The sequence below is a fragment of the Lissotriton vulgaris genome, chromosome 7 (genome assembly GCF_964263255.1).
Source record: "Lissotriton vulgaris chromosome 7, aLisVul1.2, whole genome shotgun sequence".
Classification (NCBI taxonomy): domain Eukaryota; kingdom Metazoa; phylum Chordata; class Amphibia; order Caudata; family Salamandridae; genus Lissotriton; species Lissotriton vulgaris.
Window position 1 is genome coordinate 1,340,751,412 of NC_141695.1, and position 25,837 is coordinate 1,340,777,248.

A 25,837-nucleotide genomic window follows, 5' to 3' on the forward strand; every position below is an offset into this window, starting at 1 on the left:
CATAACCCCCCAGCTGTATCTGACTGCCCCCGTTCTCTCATGTACGGGTCATAAGACCTCTCTCTCTCTCTCTGTGCGACTCTGTCCCTGCGCGCACCCTGACCCCCCCTCCTTCTCCCTCACATGGACAGGTCATAAACCTTCTTCTGCAAGACCCTGTCCTTGGGAGTCACGGCCGCGCCTGACCAACACCTCCTTTCCCTCCATGAATGCCCCTCTATTGACAAAGCACTCCCTCCGCGCTCGATTGTCCACGCGGCATGAATGCCACTCCTTTGATGACCCCTTCCCCGAGTCCGACTGACCACACATGTCCGAGGCCATCGCCTAAGCCGGGAGATACTGTTTATTGCCCCTTATTGTATGAAGTCACTCCCCTTCAAAGGACTCACTATTGATCCTGGTCTCCCCACCCCCTGGGCTACGATCAGGCGCACACATCCTAATAATCAGCTGAACATTCAGCTGCGTCATTGCCCCCTCTCTTATCAGCAGGTCAAGGGTCCCTATTGTGAACACATGTGGGGTAGGATTGACACGAGGATTATAGGGTTATCCTTTCTTTGTTTCACAATGTCCTGCTTGTAATGCCAAGTGTTTTGCAGGGTATAAAAGACGGAGTCTCAGCTCACTTGTTAGAGCACCTCCCGATGACACCTTGTTTCGTGTCTGAAATGACTGGCTCTCCTCATGAGAATTAAACTCTGTTCTTGATTCCTGCTTCCAGCGCCCGTCTCTTTATTTTTGGTAACTATTCAGAATGGAAACTAATAGGCGACTTGTGCCAGCCATCCGGGCATCGATACTAGTATGGAGACGCATATGTCGATCTCTTTTTCTACAATTGGCGCCCAACGCGGGGGCCATCAGTGACATAGGGTCCAATGAGAGAGATCCAGACGATGAGGTGAACATCTAAATGATCGGAGTATACCTGCCTTGAGAGGGCCCTCGTCCGGCTGCCGATTGAATGAACTTCACCAATTCCGAACGGACCTCTCTCGAGTGACCTACTGTCCTGACTGGAATCCCACAGGACTGCTGCGGTAAAATCATGGAGTAAGAGAACGATCGGGCGCTGGAAGGAGGAAGGCGAAGAACTGCCCACACGGTCCGGTCCGGGTAAGGTCGCGTAAATGCGACAAATTGTGAAATGATTGTTTGTTGGATAATACTAGTATTACGCTTTGTTGAAACCCTCTGGAGATTCACTGTCTGCAAACGGAGAAAACAACAGGCTCTCTCTCTGCAAGCAGTGAAGGATAGGTAACGCAGACTTTTGTCCCCATTGTAATCCGTCGTGCTTATCTTCCTCCCCCACTGTTTCCCGAACTACCGTTCGTGGATTATTGTCTGGAGATTCTTTGTCTGCAAACAGGGAGGAACAAGGTCTCTCTTTGCAGGTAGAGAAAGAGTAGGTAACGATAACTTTTCGTGCCCACTTATTCTCCCCACTGGATTGTTTGATTGACCGATTATTCGGTATTGGTTCTTTTGAGGTATTCACGGCCTCCAAACAACGTAGAATAGAAATATTCTGTCTAGTCTTTGTCCGCCGTGATAAGATAGGTAGTGCAGACTTTTGTCCCCGTTGTAATCCGTCATGCCTATCTTCTCCCCATTGGTTGGTAGCCTGTTTAGCCCGGACCGCTTATTAGAGTCGAACCATCCAGCTCCACTGGAGGGCACACCTAATAAGGACCTGTTCATTAAGTGTGGACTAGTCGCTATAGCTTATAATAGGTTATGGCATAAAAATACAAGAAAAGGAGTTGAGCGAAATCAGTAGGCCACTGAGGAGTTATCAACTTCGCTAAAAATAAAATAAGAAACGTTGGAAATAACCCGTAATAAGAAACATAAAAATAGCAAGGGAAGACAAGTTTGACAGCAGGCAAGCCACGAGGTAACTAGGTTCCGTTGCCTATTCCTGCCCTAAACATGTCTGCCTCATTGCCCACCACGCCCAAATAACGGTCACATGAAATAGATACAAATCAATAGGTACCTACCCCCATTCCGGAAACTCCCGAAGTGCCACAGGTCCGCGGATACGCCCATCCGGTAGGCGAGGCCTCGAGGCATGCGTGGCTCGCCTGGACGCAGTCGGAAGGGGAGGCTGTGGGGCGGACGGCCCAGAAAACGGTGATGGCCTCTCCTTCTCTCCTCTTCTGCTGCCCTGCGGGCCACGGGGGGGGGGGGCTGTCTTGCCTCAGCCACCGACCACCCCCCCCCTCTGTCTCTCGCCTGGACCGGCCCGCGAAGAAGGCCGAAGCCACAAACAAGAACGGCGGCGCTTACATGTAGTCCCGCCACATGTCAACGCCTGGACAAGTGCAAGTAGTCCCGCCACATGCCGACGCCTGGGTAGTTACAGGTAGTCCCGCCACATGTCAAATTCCTGGAGAGTTGGAGGTAGTCCCGCCACATGTCAAAAGGGGGGGGGGGGGCTGTCTTGCCTCTGCCACCGACCACCCCCCCCCCATCTTCAATAGCCGGCACGGCCAATATCGAAACGGCGGAGCCGAGGATCGGCGAGGGGTCGCTGGAAGGGGGAGGTGGCGCGAACGAGCCTCCCCCACCTCCCTCCAGGTGGAGGCTTCCAGCGACACCCCAACGCTCTTACTTAAAGAGGGTCCACATCGAAAAGCGGTCTTTTTGCCCGGGGCGGGCACATGCCCCATGCTGTCTCTCCTCAACCTTGAAGATTCTATAAGAGCCGGGGGGCCCCCGACCCCTCTGCATGGGTGCCCCCGTCCCCCCTCATTGGGACCCGCGACATCGACACACTCCTGCCGGCGCCAGCCTCAGTTTGGAAATGGCTAAAACACAGCCAAAGTACAGACTTGTTCAGTTCCGGTGGAACACCAGAATGACCCGGTAGGAAAATTGTTGTTGCCCTCCCCACTCTTTGACTGATGGTCCATTTGTTAGACTGTTACCACATTGCGAAAAACATTTTGAACTGCCAACGGAAGGTTCTGGTCCAACCATGAGTCATCGGAGACATTCTGACTATACCGGAACCTGCCTGACCTCGCCCAAAATGGCGCCGATACACGAAACGGAACTTTCGAACTCCCTGTTCACCCGGATTGCTCGAATATTGATGCTCTAAGATATGTATGCATTTTTGGACAATGAAAGTCGATAAGATGGATAGTGATTATGTGCTTATAGAAGAAAAGCAATACCGATATTGATCACGTGTTTGGACAATGAACTGATTCAGGGTGGGTACTGATTATGAATGGGAACAATGAATTGGTGTAATTTAGACAGTGAACGAGCATCTGGATAATGAATTAATTTATTTTTGACTGAATACTCGACATGCATCATGCTTGCTCTGTGGTAAAGTTTTATACGATTTTATTGCACTGCCGCACTTTATGCAATGAACTGCCACCAACTTTGTTCTTCCTATGTACAGTTCCAATCTGCTCCGTGGCCAGTCCACTGGGTTGTAGGCCTGTATTTATACATCAACACTTTTTTATTAAAAGTATTTTGAAAAAGAAAGCATAGTTGTAGCGGTTGCATTAATGAGTTTTGGATCTTTTTCTACTGTGAGCGAAGAATAAGTATGATGAAAGCTGAAGGTAAAAATAGCAAGCTACATTATGCGTCACAGGCAGCTGGAAAAATGTTTTAGACGCACTTAAAACGACATCACAGAAATGCCACCTGACCGCCACCCTTTACACCCAACAAAAGGGGTTACGACCAAGTAACCCATGTAGATACACAGATCGTCAATGATTATCTATCTGACATTTCTGGTCCCGCTAGGCTTAAACGCTGAGATGGCAAAGAAATGCACTACATGGAGATAGGTCGAGTATGTGGTAGGTAAAAACATTTCCGGATTTATGCGCGCTGATGTGGTTTGAATGCTGCACCCCCTCCCCCCCCCTTCTTCTCCTCCCTTCTGCAGGTCACGTCGGAACCTTGGCTGAAGTATGGAAGGACGATGACCGAACCGCCGATGAGAAAGGGAAGAAGGGAATATGAGCATGGTCCTTATGACAATAAGTTCTTAAAAAGACGTAGACTTGACATGACTGTATCTCCTCAGAACATAGCGACTGGGAGGATGGACTGACATAGAGACTTGACGGGTACTGTATGACGAAAAATTGGTTCGAAATAACACGTTAGAGAATATAACTAGACATTTGACTAGGTAGGGAAAGGACGAAAAGAGAAGTGCACGGGTAAGGGTTACCAAGACTGCACCAATCTGGGGAATTAGAAATGTTGCTGATGTTCAAAATGTACTGCTTCCCCCTTCTCATACTCTTATAGATCTAGCCAAGCTGTCCGACTGTTCTCCCGATCAATACTTGCCGTTGCCTCAGCCCGGAGTACTTCCCACCAAAGGAAGGAACTGAAAAATGGTTTAAGATCCAACCATGGGTAAATAGCGCAACCAGGTTAATTTCTGATCGACTGATCAAGGTGTAAGTATTGGCAATTGAGAACGCTCGAAAAGATAACAGGCGAGAGGGAAAAGGGAGGAAAAGGTAGACAGAGCTAAGCACGTAGGTAAATAGGATAGTAAAAGATAAGTAGGATATAAAAACATATAGATCTCGTTGGCCAACTATTGTTTTATGTTTTTGTTGTGAATGTCTTATGTATGTAATACATGTACTGTCTTCCTTCGTCTGAGTGTGTGTGTGTGTGTACTGTAGGGGTTTGTGTTCTTTCTTTGTTTACGTCTCTCCGTTACCTGACCTCCTACTGTTCTGTGTTGTGAACGCACCAAATGACCTATTTTTGTACACGTCTCTCCCTTTCTCTATCCCTCTCCCTCTCTCTCTCCCCTTCTCTCTCTCTCTCTCTCTCTCTCTCTCTCTCTCTCTCTCTCTCTCTCTCTCTACATGTCATGCGTGTACCAAATGGCTCGTTTAGATTGCGGACAACTCTCACTCTATGAGAGTCTCCTTATTTCATCTTCCTTCTTATGGTAAAATCGTGCCTCACAGGCACCAGTCTGATTGGGTAATTATTGAACACGAAGGTGTTCAGCGAAATTGACCAAAACTAAAATGATTGTACCTCGCCATATTACTACCTCTCCTTTCTGCAAAATAAATGAACTCGAATTGGCTGAGAAAGAAAGGACAGGTAAGACGACTAAGGTCCCCCAATCCGGCCTTTATAGGGGAACTGTATGTCAATGGCACCTTATTTTTCTGTTCATCAGAGACGAACGCCAACGTCCAGCTTGACCCCCAATGCCCAGATTACCCCACCCCTTTTGCACCCAAGCGCGAATGCCCGAAGCGTCCCCGCCCCATTGATAGACCCCAGCTGCTGTCCCAGGTATAAACATGATGACCATGAGTCCCTCGAGAAAGACTTGTTTTACCTGACTCTCGATGATAGCGCCCCCGCCCTGTTTGATAAGGTTAGCCAGCCCTGAGGGGAAATGTTCCGAAAATGTCGAACATGATGAAATGCACAGTTGATGGGAATATTATTTTGTCCTCACTTGAATTATAAATGGGACGATGAATGAACATGGCATGAACTCAGTAGGAATGCCGACATATGCACTGCTTGGTAATAGACCTCTGACTGTGACCGATGAGCGTATCTCCCAAGCACGTAGAATTAAGGGAGGAATTCACATGCATAAATGCCTTCGTCTGCCAGTTCACTAAAAGCTTGTTTTGTACCTATTCAAAGATTCACGATCACCGGAGGAGGAGGGTCGGACGTGGCGTACAGCCTAGCTGCAGATCTTGAGACACGTGTGACCTCAACCAAAGGTGGAGCCGCAGAGCAACAAGATACGGGACGAGACAGCAATTTCAAACGTGGAAAATGAAGCTTGATGGGCTGCCCTGAAGCCCTCCGTCTGCTAAACCACGTGTGCCTGGAGTCTCCGTCCCCCTTCTTTGGGCCCGATTAATGGGCCTGCCTGCTTGTTATCCTTTGCTCCCTTGGTCCCTTTTGTGTGTCCCAGGAACTCTGACCCAACTCCACTCTCTCTCCTATCGACTATTTGAACCACACACCCACTCTTTCCCACGTGACTTATTGCCAAAAGGAAGGCCAAAAGGAAGAACTGCATTCAACTGGGAATAGGGTGTTGCCACAGAAATATGGGTGCCGAGCATAAGGCACCGCTGAACGGATTGTTTAGGGAACAGGACTGTGGTCTAACAGCAGAGGACTGACCGCACCCTGCAACGCGTAAGGATAGACCCGAGCTGGACCTATAGCTCCACCGCCGGTGCTCCACAGCGCCAACGAAAGTACACGGACTAGAGCCTACCAGTGATGGCTCACTGCTAAAAGACACTGTGACGAAGAGATCTTGTATATTGAACTGAATTCCGCCCTCAACTGCCTTGGTCGAGATGTTCATTGGTCACATTTTTAAGTCAGAAACATTTATGCTATGTAGTGCTTTGAAAATGATAGGAACTCGACGAAATGCAATCTCCTATGTGCCGCATTCTGCCAAACACCTCAACTGTCCATGATTATTTGCCATATGTTAGTATTGACAACTGCTAATTATTTGACGGCACCTGTTTATATGTACCATAATCGATTACGAAAATGAACGCTGTAATGTAAAAAGGGGCGACTGTGGAAATTGAAGAACTTGATGTACATAAACAGCATTCATTTCCCTTTTTCCCACTCCTCTCCCTGCGCGTACCATGAATACCGTAAAGCATTAACTACATCCCAGTGCCAGCGAAGGCCTGTACTCCTGTGTACATGACAGCCATTTTAGGCACCCTGGCCTTTTGCCCGCCTAAGATTAGAATCACCGGCTTCCCTTCTGCGTGTATTCGAACTCTCTCTCTCGTGCATAAACCATGAAACCCTCTCCCTTTGCGCGACCCTGCTATGAAAGGCAACCCTCCTGCTTGACCCATGCCCCCCCCCCCGTTTTCCTCTTGAAGAAGCATCCTTCGCCTCAGCTGACATAACCCCCCAGCTGTATCTGACTGCCCCCGTTCTCTCATGTACGGGTCATAAGACCTCTCTCTCTCTCTCTGTGCGACTCTGTCCCTGCGCGCACCCTGACCCCCCCTCCTTCTCCCTCACATGGACAGGTCATAAACCTTCTTCTGCAAGACCCTGTCCTTGGGAGTCACGGCCGCGCCTGACCAACACCTCCTTTCCCTCCATGAATGCCCCTCTATTGACAAAGCACTCCCTCCGCGCTCGATTGTCCACGCGGCATGAATGCCACTCCTTTGATGACCCCTTCCCCGAGTCCGACTGACCACACATGTCCGAGGCCATCGCCTAAGCCGGGAGATACTGTTTATTGCCCCTTATTGTATGAAGTCACTCCCCTTCAAAGGACTCACTATTGATCCTGGTCTCCCCACCCCCTGGGCTACGATCAGGCGCACACGTCCTAATAATCAGCGGAACATTCAGCTGCGTCATTGCCCCCTCTCTTATCAGCAGGTCAAGGGTCCCTATTGTGAACACATGTGGGGTAGGATTGACACGAGGATTATGGGGTTATCCTTTCTTTGTTTCACAATGTCCTGCTTGTAATGCCAAGTGTTTTGCAGGGTATAAAAGACGGAGTCTCAGCTCACTTGTTAGAGCACCTCCCGATGACACCTTGTTTCGTGTCTGAAATGACTGGCTCTCCTCATGAGAATTAAACTCTGTTCTTGATTCCTGCTTCCAGCGCCCGTCTCTTTATTTTTGGTAACTATTCAGAATGGAAACTAATAGGCGACTTGTGCCAGCCATCCGGGCATCGATACTAGTATGGAGACGCATATGTCGATCTCTTTTTCTACATCAGTCCCCCTTTTGTCTGAGATGTGGTATAGAGGAAGGGACTTTCATACATACTGTTTGAGCCTGCTCAGCACTGCAGCAGTTCTGGCGGAGGATTGTGGCATGTCTAGGTGAGGTGCTGTTGTGGGATCTCTCACTAGATCCAAGATTACTCTTGTTACATAGCACTGATGGGATAGGAGGGAACCTGTACAAGCAACACTTGTTATTTTTAGCTGTTACCATTGCTGAACGGGATATTGCACAGGCATGGAAGGGTACATCCCACCGAAGATTGGCAGGTGGAAAACGTCCATTGACGACTGCATGAGTGCTGAGATTGCAGTGTTCCAAGCTCGGGGCTGTCACCAAAAGTATAGGAAAATATGGTTAAGATGGGCGGAATATTGGGGCATTGAGTTACCTCTCCTTCCATCTCTAGATCCCTGACAGGACACGCTCCTCTATTGTTACCAGTCATTGAGCAATCCGGATTACCATTTGAAACTTTCTGGATGTTTATCCAATTGGACACATAAAGATTTGTGGGATTTGGGACTTACTGCGCAATGTGTTTGTTACTGAATCTGCAGGTTTTGCAGCAATTATTTCTTTCTCAATTGTATATTTATTCAGCCATACGATGTCTTCAAACTGTATCCTTTGGGCCATGGCCGGGTACGTATCATGCAAACTGAATAATAAAATATATTGTTAAAAAAAATGGAGAGAGATTCTAGAAAAGGAAAGATGCCAACGCTTACAGAAAGAGCTGTAGCTTATGATAAAGACAAGCATGAGACAGGAATAGAAAGAACTTAAAGATAGTAGATTTTGGTTGCAAATGGATTAGTCTTGTATGGTTGAGGAAGATTGTGATACTTTTATGGAGGCTTTGTTAGATACCTGACCCCCACCACCATATGTCCGGGAAAGGATATATCCTGTTGTTTACCATCAGCAACAACAACTTGCACAGGGTGCATCCGCCTCCACAGCTGTGACACCCACTGCCCCGGTTAATATACCTCCTACTTTTTTTCTTCCATTACAATCTCTGACTACAATAACACCTGCTACCCGTTCCAGTTATTCATCCTCCATTGTCACCGATTACTGGCATACCGGTAAGTGGTTCAGAAGATTTGACTAGATTTAGGGAACGGTTAGGTCCGTTAATGCATCTGAAGTGAGGGAGGAAGAGAAGAAAGTAATAGCAGATCAGGCAATATGATGGGCTAGTAATATAATATATAGTCTTGAGGATATCTGTCATGTCATGCGAGATTATGAACCTTTCCTACCGCAGCATGCCCTTAAGTATTTTTCTGCTGCACTTATTGACCTTTAGCACACACATATCGAAACAGAGGCTCCACAAATATGATTTGATATTAGAGATTGCGTTCAATGAACATAGATGGGGATGCACCAAGTGTCTGGGAATATTTCTAATTTGATTTCTTATGGAAGCAGACTACATGATAAGAGTCCCACTCAAATAACACAGTTCCCAATGTGTGAAGTTCACCCAATTTACCACCCAGAAATTCCTGCAGTGGTGAACCAACACGAGCGGTTCCCAGACCTGCTGTGTCTGCCCACTTTCCGAAACAATGGGTTTATACTGTGTGGAAAAGGAGGGACGTTTCGGACCTCAAGGTTACTTTGATTGACGGTAGGCAAAATCCTACCGCTTTCTATAAAGAGTTAACAGAGGGAGGCCTCCTCTTCTACTGTAATAGTAAATTAGTACTAGTGACTGCCGTCATTAGACCCTGTCCGCACTACCTTTGGCCGATATCCATCTGCCTTTGTAATCCAAGTTGAATAAATAATGCTTAAAGTTTCCAAACAAAATTTATTGATTGTAGCTATTTTCTATGTTTTTCAAAATTCAATCACTTATATATATCAAGATTGATGCTTGTTCATGCTTTTGTTACTCAAATGTTCAATTCACTGATTTGGTAAACAAAACACAATAGTGAATGACGAAAAAAAGATAATTTTCTTCTCCCAATGCATTTCGGGATTCTATCCCTTCGTCAGGGGAACGTATCTTGAGTGTCCGTTGTTGCTGGAATCTGTTTCTTTAAAAATTGATTGGTGTCGAGTACGAAGTCTGTTTGCTCTCAATAATTCGAACGTAGTTTTTGAGAGCGACGTTCTCTTGGAAATCGACGGTACTGTGATAGATGGACACATACGTAGATTCTATTTTGTTTGAAATAAGAATTCCTGTGAATGCGTGATGTCATCTGGCAATGGAGACAAAAAGGTCCGCTTCCCTTCAAGTGTTAACTTTAATTCCTGAAATTGTCCTGAAAGATAGGAGCTCCGTTAAGTTGTGGCGTCAATCACGGGTACAGCTAAATACAAAGATCTCGGTGCTCGTCTGTAGTGGCAAAGCGCACCTAGGGAGGGAAGGTCCTCCATGCTCATGGAGGACCTTCCCTCGTTTCCGTGGTCTAGACGCCGATCTTAAAACGCGAACTTTTGATGCACAGACGAGCACCGAGACTTTTGCAATTAGCGGTATTGGTGATTTACTCGAGTGTTAACCGGAACATCTGCCAGCTAGGTGCGCTTTGCCACTACAGACGAGCACCGAGATCTTTATATTTAGCTGTACCCGTGATAGACGCCACAACTTAACGGAGCTCCTATCTTTCAGGACAATTTCAGGAATTAAAGTTAACACTTGAAGGGAAGCGGACCTTTTTGTCTCCATTGCCAGATGACATCACGCATTCACAGGAATTCTTATTTCAAACAAAATAGAATCTACGTATGTGTCCATCTATCACAGTACCGTCGATTTCCAAGAGAACGTCGCTCTCAAAAACTACGTTCGAATTATTGAGAGCAAACAGACTTCGTACTCGACACCAATCAATTTTTAAAGAAACAGATTCCAGCAACAACGGACACTCAAGATACGTTCCCCTGACGAAGGGATAGAATCCCGAAATGCATTGGGAGAAGAAAATTATCTTTTTTTCGTCATTCACTATTGTGTTTTGTTTACCAAATCAGTGAATTGAACATTTGAGTAACAAAAGCATGAACAAGCATCAATCTTGATATATATAAGTGATTGAATTTTGAAAAACATAGAAAATAGCTACAATCAATAAATTTTGTTTGGAAACTTTAAGCATTATTTATTCAACTTGGATTACAAAGGCAGATGGATATCGGCCAAAGGTAGTGCGGACAGGGTCTAATGACAGCAGTCACTAGTACTAATTTACTCTTTCAGTGTGGAGATTGGCCTCTCCTCCCCTTCCAGCACACCCACCAAAGCATAGGATAATCAAATTCAGAAGTCATAGTGACGGAAATAAGGAGTGCACTTCGCAACCCCACTTCATTCTTCTACTGTAATGACTCTTGCTGATATTGAAATGTTTTTAGGTCTGCTAGTTCCAGTTGATATTTGGCAGCAAGTGCATACCCAAGACCATGTCATTGAGTTGGGCGACACCTGGGATGCGATTAAGGGTTGGGACTGGAATAGGAAGACAGGAGATAAACAACTTGCTGAGTTACTTGCCTTGCCCGGTCGTATAATAGCATATATGCATACCCTTATTCCACCTAAGAAAGTTTGTTGGGATAGATTAACTGTCTGATGCCAGGAGAAAGATGAAATTATGTCCGATTTCTTCACCAGGTTTGAAGAAATGTTTCTGGATTACCATGGGGAGGATATGTCTACAGGATGGGGAGTCAGTTTGTTCGTTGACAGGTTTGTCACCAATCTCCTCCCCGAAATAATGTCTAGACTTCAGGCATCTAAAAGCACCTGGTCCAAATCCTATGCCTCTCTTATATATAATATGGCCCAATATTAAGAGTACAGAGACACTGCAGAAAAATACAAAAATGACAAGAAGTATAAGGATTTGAAGACAAAGGTATTATTGTAGCAGGCATATTGGGGTTACAATGGAGGACGGGGACCCCAACTACAACTTCCACACATTAGACAGCCTCCAACACCACCTTTGGGACAGAATCAGTGTGCTTATTGTAAGGAAGAAGGTCACTGGGGTAGCCAGTGCCCTGTACTTTTGCAAAACGTTTCATCCACTCGAGGAAGGGATTATATAAATAGGGGTCATGGGACTGACAGACAGCAAAACAATACGGCCTCTGTGGGCGGTTCTGAAAATTATTTTGATGACCCTAGGGACGGACAGTACTATAATAACGACTATGACTTTGATGATGCGACAGGCATGTCTTACAGCTAGGACAGCCAGGGACAGGGTAAGGAACAAGTTCACATACCTGTAGATCAGCGTGGCCCTTATGTTAAGGTGGATTTTCAAGCATCAACTAAGAAATGTTTGGTGGGCACAGGTGCTATAAAGAGGTCTGTTTCCCAACATATGGTCCCTGGGGGCGGCTCTGTCTGGCCATAATAATGGTTTGGTGGGTTTTTCAGGAGTACCGATTGTAAGACCTATCTCGCACTCTCTTGCCATTACAATTGGTCCTTTTAACATGGACTCTTCATTTCTTTTGACTTCTAATTGTGGTGAGAATTTTATGGGTTTGGACTCATTAAAAGAAGTTGCACTCTACTATTTATTGTTTCCCTGACAGTGTTTATATGACCATAGGTCCGGACATGGGTACTCGACAGTGTCTATATAAATATGTCCCCCTTCTACCTAAATTTGATCAACTGCCATCAACGTTATGGGCCACTGGTGACACCCTCATAGGTCTATTGCATATATCCCCGGTTTCTATACAGGCCAAGGATAATGCTATTTTGCCCGCATTCCTCAGTATAAAATACCACATGCAGGAGAATGAGCCCTTCTTCAGATTGTCTAGGATCTAATATGTAAGGGAGTTGTCGAAGAGCCTACAGGCAACGTGTGTAATAGTCCTATTCTTCCTGTCCTAAAAAGGACCTGATGATGTATATTGTTTTGTGATTGATTTACAAGTGGTCAATAAAATGGTAGTTCCGCAAGTCCCAGTGGTTACAGATATCACCACACTTTTAACAATGATTCCATCTACTGCTAAGTTTTTCTCTGTTAATGATTTGAACAATGCATTCTTTAGCATCCCTATACATCCAGATAGCAGGTATCTGTTTGGATTTATAATAGCTAGCAGAAGTTTTCGATGTTGTCATGCTCCTCAAGGCTATACTGCAAGTCCTAGTATTTATAGTCAAGCATTAAAGGGTCAGTTGGATTCACTCTTGTTTCCTCCAGGTAATGTATTGGTGCAGTATGTGGATGGTTTGTTAATTTCTTCGGATACAGAACAAGGTTGCAAGGATAGTACGGTGAAATTATTGTTGCATTTAGCACATAATGGACATAAGGTCGCCCTTTTGAAGTTTCAGTGCTGTTGACAGGAGGTTACCTATTTAGGTCACCTACCGTCGAAGGAGGGTAAAAGGTTAAAGCCAGAACACATTAGTACTATCACTATAATACCCCTTCTACAAACTCAAAAGGATGAGCGCACGTTTATAGGCATTTCTTCTTACTGTCACCAGTGGGTCCCTAATTATTCCGTACTAATCAACGAATGCAATGCATGAGCCCTTGCCTTGGATGCCAGATTGTCAGCAATCTTTTGAACAATAAAAGCTGTGCTTTTCTTCTCCAGTGCTTGGCACACCTAATTATAGGAACCTGCTTGTGCTGTAAGTCCACAAGTTGTGCGCTTTCTGACTTGAACAAAAAATTCGGTGATAGGAAGGGACCTTGCTCTTATTTTTCTGCTGTGCTTGACCCTGTCGCATAGGCCCTCCCAAGCTGTCTGCGATCCGTCGCTGCTGTAGCCCTTCAATCAGACAATCGGCTGGACTTGCACTCAATACAGACCTCACAGTTATGGTACCTCATGCTGTAGATACAGTTTTGAATAAGACAAGGACACAGCACCTCACCAGTGGAAGTCTTACTGGTTATGAATTGACATTGTTTGCTAAGCATATCACGATCAAAAGATGTGCTACTCTGATTCCAGCCCAGTTACTACCCCTCCCATCCGAGAATGATGCAGTCAACAAACATGACTGTGTTTTCCGAACAGAGGAAGAGACGAAATGACAGGTAGACTTTACTGATGCTCCCTTATCTGACTCATAAGGAGAACTATATGTTAATGGCTCTTGTTTTAAATTACCAGATGGCACCACTACTGCAGCATATGCTATCACTATGTTGCACATAGTGGTAGAGACATCACAAGTCTCCTATCAGTCAGCCCAAACCGCAGAACTTGTTGCCCTTATATGAGCTTGTCAATTGAGTGAAGGATTAGTTGTCAACATTTATACAGATAGCCAATAGGCATTTGAGGTTGCACATCATTTTGGACGATTGTGGGCAGAGAGAGGGTTCCTTACTCCCATGGCACTAAAATACAACATGGACATCTCATACTGCAATTGTTATCTGCACTGACACTCCCTAAGAAAATGGCGATTGTGAAGTGTAGTGCCCATAGGAAAGTGACTGAAGATGTAGACAGAGGGAATGCGTTTGCAGATCAGACAACCAAAGATACTGCTCGAAGTAAGATTAAGAGAATGTTTGTTGCAGGTCTAGCAAGATGGTTTCCCGAGAACGCCATGTTTGAAAATACGTTTTAGAGTGTGAAAGAGATACAAAGTGAAGCCACAACAGAAGAATTAGCCTTATGGCAGGAAAGTTCAGCAAAATTAAACGGAAAAGGATGTTGGATTGACAAGTCTGGAGAGCAGAAATGGATGTTACCTGATGCATATGTGCTCCCTGTGGTTACTATGGCTCAAGGTCCAGCTAATATCAGTGCAAAAGGTATTTGTAAGCTATTGGCCCCGATTTGGTGTAACAAAATTATTTCCAAAACGGCTGCACATTCAGTGAAAAGTTACATGATCTGTATGAGGCAAACCCCAGGGTAGGGTACCCCTACACCATCCGATAACTTTGCACCACCTACATTCCCATTTGAAGTCCTTCAAATGGACTTTATTGAGCTGAAATGATGTAACAATCTCAAGTATGTCTTAGTGGTTGTATGCATGTTCAGTAAATGGGTTGAGGCTTACCCCACTAAAGATAATATGGCCACCACAACTGTGAAGGTACTCCTTAAAGATAATTTCCTTGCTTCGATTGCCCCAAATTATCTGAAGTGATAACGGATCTCATTTTAATGGAAAAGTGATTAAGTTAATCTGTGAAGGTTTGCACATTAAACCGAAATTTCATGCTGCCAATCACTCAGAGTCAGCATGTCTTGTTGAGAAGTACAATGGTACGCTCAACTGAAAATGACAAAGATTCAGGAAATGACAGGGGTAAAGTGGCCAGATGCTCTTCCGTTAGCTCTTTTGTCAACTATAATTACAGCACATTCTAGAACTGGTTTATCACCATTTGAAGTCGTGTTTGGATGCCTGTAGCGACAGGGTAATTTTAGTCTATTTTCAGACTGGTGGTGACTATAATTTACTACCATTTCAGTCCTAGTTGCATTTGCGTTCATTTGTAGGGCTTAACTATGTGCTTTGACAGGGTTTAGTGCCTTTTTCCGTTTTCTCGGGCCTACAGGCCCGAAAGCTAGAGAGAAGCCATTTTGTATCTCTGCCTCGGCTCTCCGAGGCGCTTGCAGGGTAAAGGTAATGTTTAGAATTCATACTGTTGTTCGCTAGAGAGGAACCGGTCAAGACTGGCCCTTATCGAAGGAATGTGTTTGTCTCCCCGGTGTGAGAAGTTGGCCTGATATATAGTGTTCACTATTCTAGTGATCACTGTGTATCATACCAAACGACCCTTATTGATGATTGGCTGTAAGTCAACCTTATAGACCAGCTATCCTAGTAGCATGGACAAGAGCAGTCTTTAGGCTAAACTCTAGAGGGCGTGTTAAGCCAGCTGTTATACCATCACATATACCCCTTGAACACCAAGTGAAAGGACACCACACAAGTTGTTATGAAAATAAAAGGATATTTATTTATAACAAGTCTACCCTGATCTCTTTATGAGTCAGGGAGCTAAGCACACAACAAAACTCTTACGAAAATACTTTAAGTCGCACAATTTACACAAATGCCCGAGGGGCACGGAAAACCATATACACTAAAAGTGGAATGCGAAATACTAGCAAGTAAGTAACAAGATCCAGAGGCTTCAGGATCGCTAGGACTACACTACTGAACCTTAAGGTTAGGAGCAGGAGGCCTAGGGAGATCGGGTGCAGAGTGTGCACTCTCACGCGGGATGCGGGACAAAGTCTATGGAGGCTAGTATTTGTAAAGCTACTGTTATCGGACGAATCCGACTAGCTAGACTGAAAACGAAAAAGGATCTGGACACTTAGATAGTGAACCTACGTTGGAGCACCAAAATACTCAGGTTACCTAGCCCAGGGGCTGCGGCTGCATAGGGTTCAAAAGACGTCGGGAATCCTCGTTGAAGTCTATGGAGCCTGAAAGAAGAAGTTGCTGGCAGGCGACCAGTGAAGATGTCCGGAGTGATCCAAGCCTGGATCGGTGATGGAGACGACCTGAAAGCAGAGGGGACTCAGGGCCCGATGTAGGTCGGTCGGTAACGGCCGAAAATCGGTATTTTCGGCCGTTACCGATCGGTAAACAGGCGAATGGTATGTAGGGGGCATTATTTTACCGAATCGGTAAAATTACAGAATCGGTAATTTTACTGATTCGGTAAAATAAGTAATCAGTAAATTTACCGATTCGGAGCCACCCATATGTAGGTGGGACTCTTCAGGGTCCCAGGAGCCTTAACGATTCGGTATTTTACTATCAAATCCAATTTGATGGTAAAATACTGATTCCGGTGTGCACGCACATGTGTGCATGCACACCTATGCCATGTGACAGGCAGACCTGCCCTTAGGGCAGGTCTGCCTGCCACATGGCACCCGTGCCTGTTTTGGGGGTGCCAGAGGGTGTCAAAGTGACACCCCCTGCACCCTTGTGTGAATCGGTATTTACCGATTTGGTAAATACCGAATTGGTAATGCCCATTCATTCCTATGGGCTTCAAAGCCCATAGGAATGAATGGGCATTACCGATTCGGTATTTACCGAATTGGTAAATACCGAATTCATCCGATTCGGTATTCCAGCACATCTGGAATACCTACATGTCAGACCCATAGATTTACCGATTTTAAATTACCGAATCGGTAAAATTCGGTAATTTAAAATCGGTAAATCTTTCCTACCTACATCTAGCCCTAGGTTCTTAATCACTAGCCAGTGATTAGGTGGGCAGCAGGATGGCACCGGATGAAGTCACCTCGACCAGGTGAGTGGGCGACGCTGGACTCTGCTGTCCCTCGGACCAGGAGGCGTTGTCGGCGACCAGGCTGGAGGTGCGAGCTGTCCCACGAAGGTGTCTGCTGTCGGCGATGCTGGACCCAGGATTGGGGCAACAAACCTTGGCAAAGTCAAGCCCACGCGGTGGAGTCAAGATGGCGTCTGGAGTGGACCAGGAGGGTCCGGGGTGCTCCTCTCTTGGAAAGGAGCAAGGGCCAGTCTGGAGCAACCAGACCAGCGGTGTAATCATCGTGGTACGTCGTCAGGAGGGCCACTAGCCAGCAGGCAAGTGACCGGACAACGCGGTGAGCAGCAAAGAGCAGAAGGGCCCCACGCAGATCTCGTGGATGCTGGGGGGCTGGACTTCGGTGCTGGAGCTGCTCAGGGTTAGGGCTTCTCAAACCCCAAAGCACTCACTCGAGGATCCCTCGGCGGTCGTGCTGGTTAAGCGTCGTGCAGTTTCAGAAGATGGCCGGTCCCTCAGGTCTCGTCACACCCACGAGTCTCAGCTGGGCTGATGATGCAGGTAGAGGTCAGAGATGCCAGGGAATCCGGGTCTCGTCGAGCTGGGCAGTCTTGATCCGGAGGATGGACATACAGCAAACCGCGATGCTTAGATGGTGCCTGCAAGTGCAGGGTGGCTACTCCTTAGCCACAAGGGAGAGTCTTCAGAAATAGTCAAGAGTCCTTTCGTGGAAAGTAGTCAAGATTCAGAATTATCTAATTTGGGAAGGGGGGCTGCTCCTACCTTTATTCTAAAAAAAGGGGCTGGCACGCGACTAGGTCCTGCCCATGGGTGGGACCAGGAGGGGGGTGGTTACACCCCTCTCCCTTGTCCGGACTTTCCCCAGCTCAGGGGCTGGTGTGCCCCTGGAACTGGTTCAAGCCGGCATATCCACAGTGAGCACTGGGGTGCCACTTGCAGTCACCTTCCTCTCAGCCCTGCCTACCTGGGATACACAAAACCCTGTCTGGGATGGTGCTAGCACCGCCCCTGACAGGAAACCCTCTGTCCAAGCTCTCCTCGCTGGAAGGACTCCCAGCAGCAGGAGGTCAGACTTGTGTCTGTGGTGGCAGCATCCATTTTGTGATGCTGAGGCTCGAGTTAGCTTTAACCGGGGTTTACAGTTACATACATGTCGTGTCCCTCTAGAAGGGTGGAATGCTAACCCCGTTGCCAGAATTGGCGAGGGGTTAGTATTCCAATTTGTATGACACCTTACTCGACATGTTTTGATAAAGCGATACCAAAGATAGCAAATAACCGCGAGGATTATAATGCACTTAAGAATATATGGTACGCGTTATCATGGAACAGCTATTAGGACTTGGTTCTGCAAGCTGCAAACGGGCTCAGCTCATGCCAGAGCACCATCTCACATAATTCCAAGCACTCTGCCTTTAGGATTGATAAGGCCTGCCATAGGAGTGACTGATAGGAATACATGTGTCCATTTTAGGGTTAGATATAGGAACACTATATCTAAAGCAAAGGGTGATTACACCACCTTGCCCCAGCTGTCGTGCAGCCAGTTGTGTCAGATTTGGATGGCCAGCCAGTGGTGGCATAATACATGCTGCAGCCCCTGGTAGGCCCTGGGTACACCTATGCCCTGGATACCTAAGGTATACTGTACAGGGACTGATAAGGTGGCCCAGTACCAATTGGTAAATGCACCTAAGGTACATGTGTGTCAATTTAGAGAGAGAACAGCTAGGCTGTGGGTCTGATTAGCAGGCCCACAGCCAGGGAAAGTCGTAAACCAGTGAAGCAAAAATCAAAAATCTGGGGTGATCATAGGATTGCAGACCCTACTCTCCTACATGACCCCCCCCCAAACTTTGGGACAATAAGCTAACCTTGACCAGGTGAGTCTTCTTGCTCTAAGTGGAAATACCTGGAGAGCCCATCTGCATTGCCATGATCAGTGCCAGGTCTATGCTCCACTGTAAAATCCATCCCCTGTAGGGAAAAGGACCACCTAAGTAGTTTGGGGTTTTCACCCTTCATCTGATTTAGCCACAAGAGGGGCTTATGGTCGGTCTGAATCTTGAAATGAGTGCCAAACAAGTATGGCCTCAGTTTCTTCAGTGCCCAAACCACAGCAAAGACCTCCCTCTCAATAGCTGACCAATTTTTCTCTCTGGGGGTCAGCCTTCTGCTAATAAAAGCAATGGGATGGTCATGACCATCAAAATTCAGCTGAGATAGAACAGCTCCCACACCCAACTCAGAAGCATCTGTTTGGACAATGAATGTTTTGGAGTAGTCTGAACTCTTTAGGATAGGTGCTGTGCACATGGCCTGCTTTAGGTCATCGAATGCTTTTTGACAGCTTGCTGTCCACTGAACTTTCTTTGGCATCTTTTTACTCGTCAGGTCATTAAGTGGAGTCACAATAGACCCATAATTTCTGACAAATTTCGTGTAATATCCAGTCAGGCCCAAGAAAGCTCGAACCTGAGTCTGGGTGGTTGGAGGAGCCCAGTCCTTGATGGCCTGTATCTTGCTCTCCAATGGCTGAACCTGGCCTCCACCTACAAGGTAAGAAACAAGTAGGGTCTGGCGTACAACACAGTAAGGCTGCGCCTATCAAGAAATTAACAAAACAGTTCGCCAGTACTGTGAAACGAATGATACAAATTACATTTGAAGAGCTCTCAATCGCTCTCTCAAGCTGACCACTATTTCAGTCACTGCAAATTAGAAACACAAGAATTTCCAAGATAGTTGTTTATTAAATTAAACTTTCAATTTTTTACTATTTTTTCAGACTTCGTTTTTTGTTTTTTGTTTTCTCAAATATCTTTTTCAAAAGATCATACAATATATACAACAATATACAATCAGTTGGGAGGAGAAACAAGTGAATGGGCCAGGGGAAGGTCAATGGAACATTTTGGACGACATTTAGACACTAGACGTACAATTAGACACTAGACAACAAAAACCATAGGTAGTACATGAGAATTGGGGATGGTAGAGGTTGCTGGCGTTATTTACAGCTATATACAACAAAGCAACAGTGTTTTATAATCCTAAATGAAAATTGTTTCAGGGGTTTTCCTCAAGATGAATGAAAAACATTAGGTATCTTCTTATCACTCAATGAAATGAGCCATATTTCAATAAAGCTTGACAAGAGATCAGATCATTTAACGCCTACAATTGGCCATAATTTTCACAAAACAGCCACTATAGTGGCGCCAACATTCAACTACCACCTCAATAGGTCATAGGTCGACGCGTTTCGAATCCTACATAGATGTGTAGGATTCTCTTCAGGACCAAACCAACTCAATCTGTGAAAAATAAATAAATAAAAACTCTGTCAGTGGAAACTAAAGAAAGACTCTCAACTCACATTCTACATCCATCCACTCTCAATGTATTACCTGTCACTCTTTTGACTGTGTTTAGGCGTGATGGAATGCTGTAAGGAAGTAAAACAATTTGTTTCAGACATTGGGCATATAGATTGAACGTTTTTAAGAAACTCCGTAGCGATCGTAATGTTACTTACAGAGAAATAAGGTGAATCCTCCCCTTTTAATATGTGTACAAATGGTTAGCTTTTCGGTTCCAATGAGTGGGCGGACTCGCCTCGTAGAGTCAATCTGTGATGAAAAAACAACGGATGGGGTTATTCCGTTGTGGGATTTAAACAACCTACAAAGCGAGCTAGAGAGCACCGGCATTGCGTGCCACTCCGCTCTGGAAAGCTAGCTGACTCGCGGGATCTGTTTACCTAAGGCTGCGTCTTTCTCCTCCAGTCTGGGTCGCGGTCTGAAGAGAATCCTACACATCTATGTAGGATTCGAAACGCGTCGACCTATGACCTATTGAGGTGGTAGTTGAATGTTGGCGCCACTATAGTGGCTGTTTTGTGAAAATTATGGCCAATTGTAGGCGTTAAATGATCTGATCTCTTGTCAAGCTTTATTGAAATATGGCTCATTTCATTGAGTGATAAGAAGATACCTAATGTTTTTCATTCATCTTGAGGAAAACCCCTGAAACAATTTTCATTTAGGATTATAAAACACTGTTGCTTTGTTGTATATAGCTGTAAATAACGCCAGCAACCTCTACCATCCCCAATTCTCATGTACTACCTATGGTTTTTGTTGTCTAGTGTCTAATTGTACGTCTAGTGTCTAAATGTCGTCCAAAATGTTCCATTGACCTTCCCCTGGCCCATTCACTTGTTTCTCCTCCCAACTGATTGTATATTGTTGTATATATTGTATGATCTTTTGAAAAAGATATTTGAGAAAACAAAAAACAAAAAACGAAGTCTGAAAAAATAGTAAAAAATTGAAAGTTTAATTTAATAAACAACTATCTTGGAAATTCTTGTGTTTCTAATTTGCAGTGACTGAAATAGTGGTCAGCTTGAGAGAGCGATTGAGAGCTCTTCAAATGTAATTTGTATCATTCGTTTCACAGTACTGGCGAACTGTTTTGTTAATTTCCACCTACAAGGTGGCCCAGGTATACAACCTGTGTCTGCCCTATCTGGCACTTAGTGGCCTTGATAGTGAGACCTGCATTCTGCAGTGCCTCTACCGCTATACCATCAAGATATGCTGCACATAAGTCATCCAACCCAGTGAGAACTTGATTCACCAGCCTTTGGAAGGTGGCAGGTGCATTTTTCAAACCAAAGGGCATTACCAAAAACTGATAATGCCCACCAGGGGTAGAAAATGCTGTTTTGGGCTTGGCCTCCTCAGCTAACCTATTTTGCCAATACCCAGCTGTCAGGTCAAATGTACTTAAGTAGTTGGCAGAAGCCAATCTATCTATAAGTTCATCTGCCCTTGGTATTGGGTGGGCATCAGTCTTAGTGACTGCATTGAGGCCTCTGTAGTCTACGCAAAACCTCATCTCTTTCTTACCACCCTGTGTGTGAGGCTTTGGCACTAGAACTACTGGACTAGCCCAAGGGCTATCTGAGGGCTCAATGACTCCTAGCTCCAACATTTTCTGCACTTCTGTCTTGATGAAGTCTCTGACATGATCAGGCTGTCTGTAGATTTTACTCTTAACTGGCAGACTGTCCCCAGTGTCAACCTCATGGGTACACCAATTGGTCTGACTGGGTGTCAGAGAGAACATATGTCTAAAGGATTGAAGAACTTGTTTGCAATCCTTTTGTTGATGCTCAGAGAGGCTGCCACAAAAGACAACACCATCTACTGACCCATCATCAGGGTTCTGAGTGAGCAGGTCTGGGAGAGGGTCACTCTCCTCCTCCTGTCCCTCATCTGTGGCCATGAGCAAGCTCATGTCCTTCCTGTCGACATATGCTTTGAGCCTGTTTACATGGTGCACCCTGAGGGGGCTCCTGGGAGTTCCAAGGTCCACCAGGTAGGTGACCTCTCCCTTTTGCTCATTGATTGTGTGGGGCCCAGACCATTTGTCTTTGACTGCTGCTGGGGCCACTGGCTCCAGCACCTACACCTTCTGTCCAGGCTTGTACACAGCCAGGACAGCCTTTTGGTCATGCCAAGCTTTTTGGAGTTCTTGGCTTGCCTCAAGGTTTTTAGAAGCCTTTTCCATATACTCAGCCATCCTGGAGCGGAGACCAAGTACATAGTCCACAATGTTGGTTGCAGGCTTTTTGAGAGGTCTCTCCCATCCTTCCTTCACAAAACAAAGGGGTCCTCTTACAGGATGCCCATACAGAAGTTCAAAAGGGCTGTAGCCAACCCCCTTCTGTGGGACCTCTCTGTAAGCAAACAAAAGGCAGGGTATCAGGACATCCCATCTACGCCTGAGCTTTTCAGGTAGTCCATGAATCATCCCTTTGAGGGTCCTGTTGAATCTCTCAACAAGCCCATTGCACTATGGGTGATAGGGTGTGGTGAACTTATAGTTGACACCACATTCATTCCACATTGCAGTCAGATATCCTGACATGAAGTTTGCACCTCTGTCAGAGACAACCTCCTTAGGGAAGCCCACTCTGGAGAACACTCCAACTAGGGCTCTTGCCACAACAGGTGCTGTAGTGGTCCTAAGGGGAATAGCTTCAGGATACCTGGTGGCATGGTCCACCACCACCAGTATAAACTTGGGCCCTGATGCTGTCTGGGGTTCCATTGGACCAAAAATGTCGATCCCCACTCTCTCAAAGGGTACCCCCACCACAGGTAGTGGTATAAGGGGGGCCTTTGTTTTGCCACCTGACTTACCACTGGCTTGGCAAGTGACACATGAGCGACAAAACTCCTTGGTATCTTCATTCATGTGAGGCCAGTGAAAGTGTGGGACAAGCCTGTCCCAAGTCTTATTCTGGCCTAAGTGTCCTGCAAGGGGAATCTCATGGGCCAAGGTAAGAAGGAAACCCCTCTGAGACAAGGGGATGACCAGCCTCCTGGTTGCACCAGGTTTGGGGTCTCTTGCTTCAGAGAACAGGAGTCCATCATCCCAGTATACCCTGTGGGCACCTGTGGCGTTCCCTGCAGCCTCAGCAGCAGCCTGCTGTCTGAGGGGTTCAAGTGAAGGGCAGTCTAACTGTGCCTTCCCCAGGTCTTCCCTGGAGGGTCCCCCTGAGCCCAGAAACTCAACCTGTTCAGGTTCAAGTTCTTTAGGCTCAGTTTCCCTCAGTTCCTTGAGGTCAGCCTCCTCTGAGACTTGATCCACAACCTGGGACAAGGGGGAAGGCAATGCCTTAACCCTACTGCTTCTTCTCTTGGGAGGTGTCTGGTCCATTGTTCCAGGATCCAGCACCTGTTCAGTGGGGCATCTTTTGGCCTGTGACCTAGTCACAGCAAGGACATGTGCTGGCAAGCCTAACATTTCCATGTGAGTCCTCTGCTCCACTTCTGACCATAGTGATGGTTCCAAATCATTGCCCAACAGACATTCTACTGGGAGGTCTGAACTAACCACAACTTTCTTTGGGCCACTTACCCCTCCCCAGGAGAAATCAACAACTGCCATACTATAATTGGTAGTGACATTGCTGGCATTGGTCACCAGAAAATCTGTACCTGGCATGATCTGTCCAGGGTCCACAAAGTTAGGTGTCACCATTGTGACACTGGCACAAGTGTCCCTGTAGGCCTGAGCCACTTTTCCATTAATCAAAGGTGTCTGCCTGTATTTGCCCAAAGTATTGGGACTGGCATCAGGGGATATATCCACATCCCCTGTACAGACAAGGACAGCCTGAGTGAGTGTGCCAACTAGGTTGTCATACCCCTCAGTTCCAAGGTTAACCCAACTAATCCCTTGGGAGGTGCACTACCACTACTGACTGTACTAGGGGGTGCAGGTGCCTTAGGGGCTGTAGTGGTAGGAGTTTGCCCTCCTTTCTTGGTGCACTCACTAAACCAGTGAGTCTTACTCACTCTTACAGTATTGGCACCACCTTTTTGACTGGCCTTCTTGAGTCTTCTTTTTCTGCTGTGAAGCCTGACCCCCACCCTCTTTGGTTTGTTGGGGACCTGTTGAAGACTTCTGGTCATTTTGTTCATTCTTGTTACTACCCTTTTGGTCTGCTTTCTTCTGACCACCCTGGTTCTGAGTCTGGTTCTGCTTGACCCTTGTTCTGACCCATCTGTCTGCCTTCTTTCCCAATTCTTGGGGAGAGGTCAGATCTGAGTCAACAAGGTGCTGATGCAACAACTGGTTCTGACAGTTATTTAAAATCTGTTCTCTCAAAATAAGATTATACAACCCTGTGTAATCAGTAACCTTGCTACCCAGCAACCAGCCTTCCAAAGCCTTAGTGGCACAATCAACGAAGTCAGCCCAATCCTGAGACTGAATTTTCTGGGTGTCTCTGAACAGCAACCTGTACTGCTCAGTTGTTAAGCCAAACCCATCAATCAGTGTATTCTTCAGGACTTGGTAATTGTTAGCATCCTCAGCTCTAGTAGTGAGGAGCTTATCTCTACCTTTGCCTTCAAAGGAGAGCCACAAGATAGCTGCCCACTGACTCTGGGGGACGCACTGGACAGTGCAGGCCCTCTCCAAAGCAGTCATCCATTTGTGGATGTCATCCCCTTGTTTAAAGGGGGGCACTATCATACTCAGGTGTCTAGTGTCTAAACTCCTGTCTTTTTCTCTAGGAAGAATGCTGCCACCAGTGGGGTCTGCCCCACTCAATTTCTGCTCTCTAGCAAAGGCAAGTCTCTCTTTGGCAAGGGCAAGTTCTTCCCTCTCAATCCTCAGATTGACTTCCCTCATCTTAGCTTCATGCTCTCTTCTCTGAGGGGATGCCATCCCTCTGTGAGAAGAGGCCTGAGAGCCATTGGTATGAATGGATCTGTTAGAGCCTCTGGAGAGAGACCTAACTAGTCCATTCCCTATGTTAAGCCTGCCTGAGAGTGGGCCTGGGGGTCCCCCAAGTCCATTTTCATGCCTGCTTAAGTTGGTCCTGGTGAGTCTACTGACTACTACTTGACCCTTGTCTGCCTCATCCCCTGACAACTCCTGATCCTCTTCCTCCTCTTCACTTCCTGTTCCATTGAGGTTGAGGTCAGGGTCCCCAAGGGTTCCCTCTAAGGGGGGCATACTCCCATCTGGATTAGAAGGGCCTGTGTTAGAAGCCCTCCTTGCATCATAAGTCTCTAAGAGACCTATCAGAAATGGGATGGTAGGGTTAGAACCCTGTTTAGCTTCCTGGAGGTACACATTTGTCTCATCTCCTGGAAGCTAAGAGCTGCATATCTTGACATGACCTGTGGAGGGTCAACTGACATAAGGGGAGCTTCTGAGTTCTC

At 46.2% G+C, this 25,837-nt stretch overlaps 1 protein-coding gene across 1 annotated transcript in view; it reads right to left on the minus strand.

Moving 5' to 3' along the window:
* The window catches only part of LOC147703652 (uncharacterized), a 1,900,603-nt gene that overhangs the window by 549,289 nt on the left and 1,325,477 nt on the right, over positions 1-25,837 (minus strand). The gene's annotated exons all lie outside the window — the stretch shown is intronic.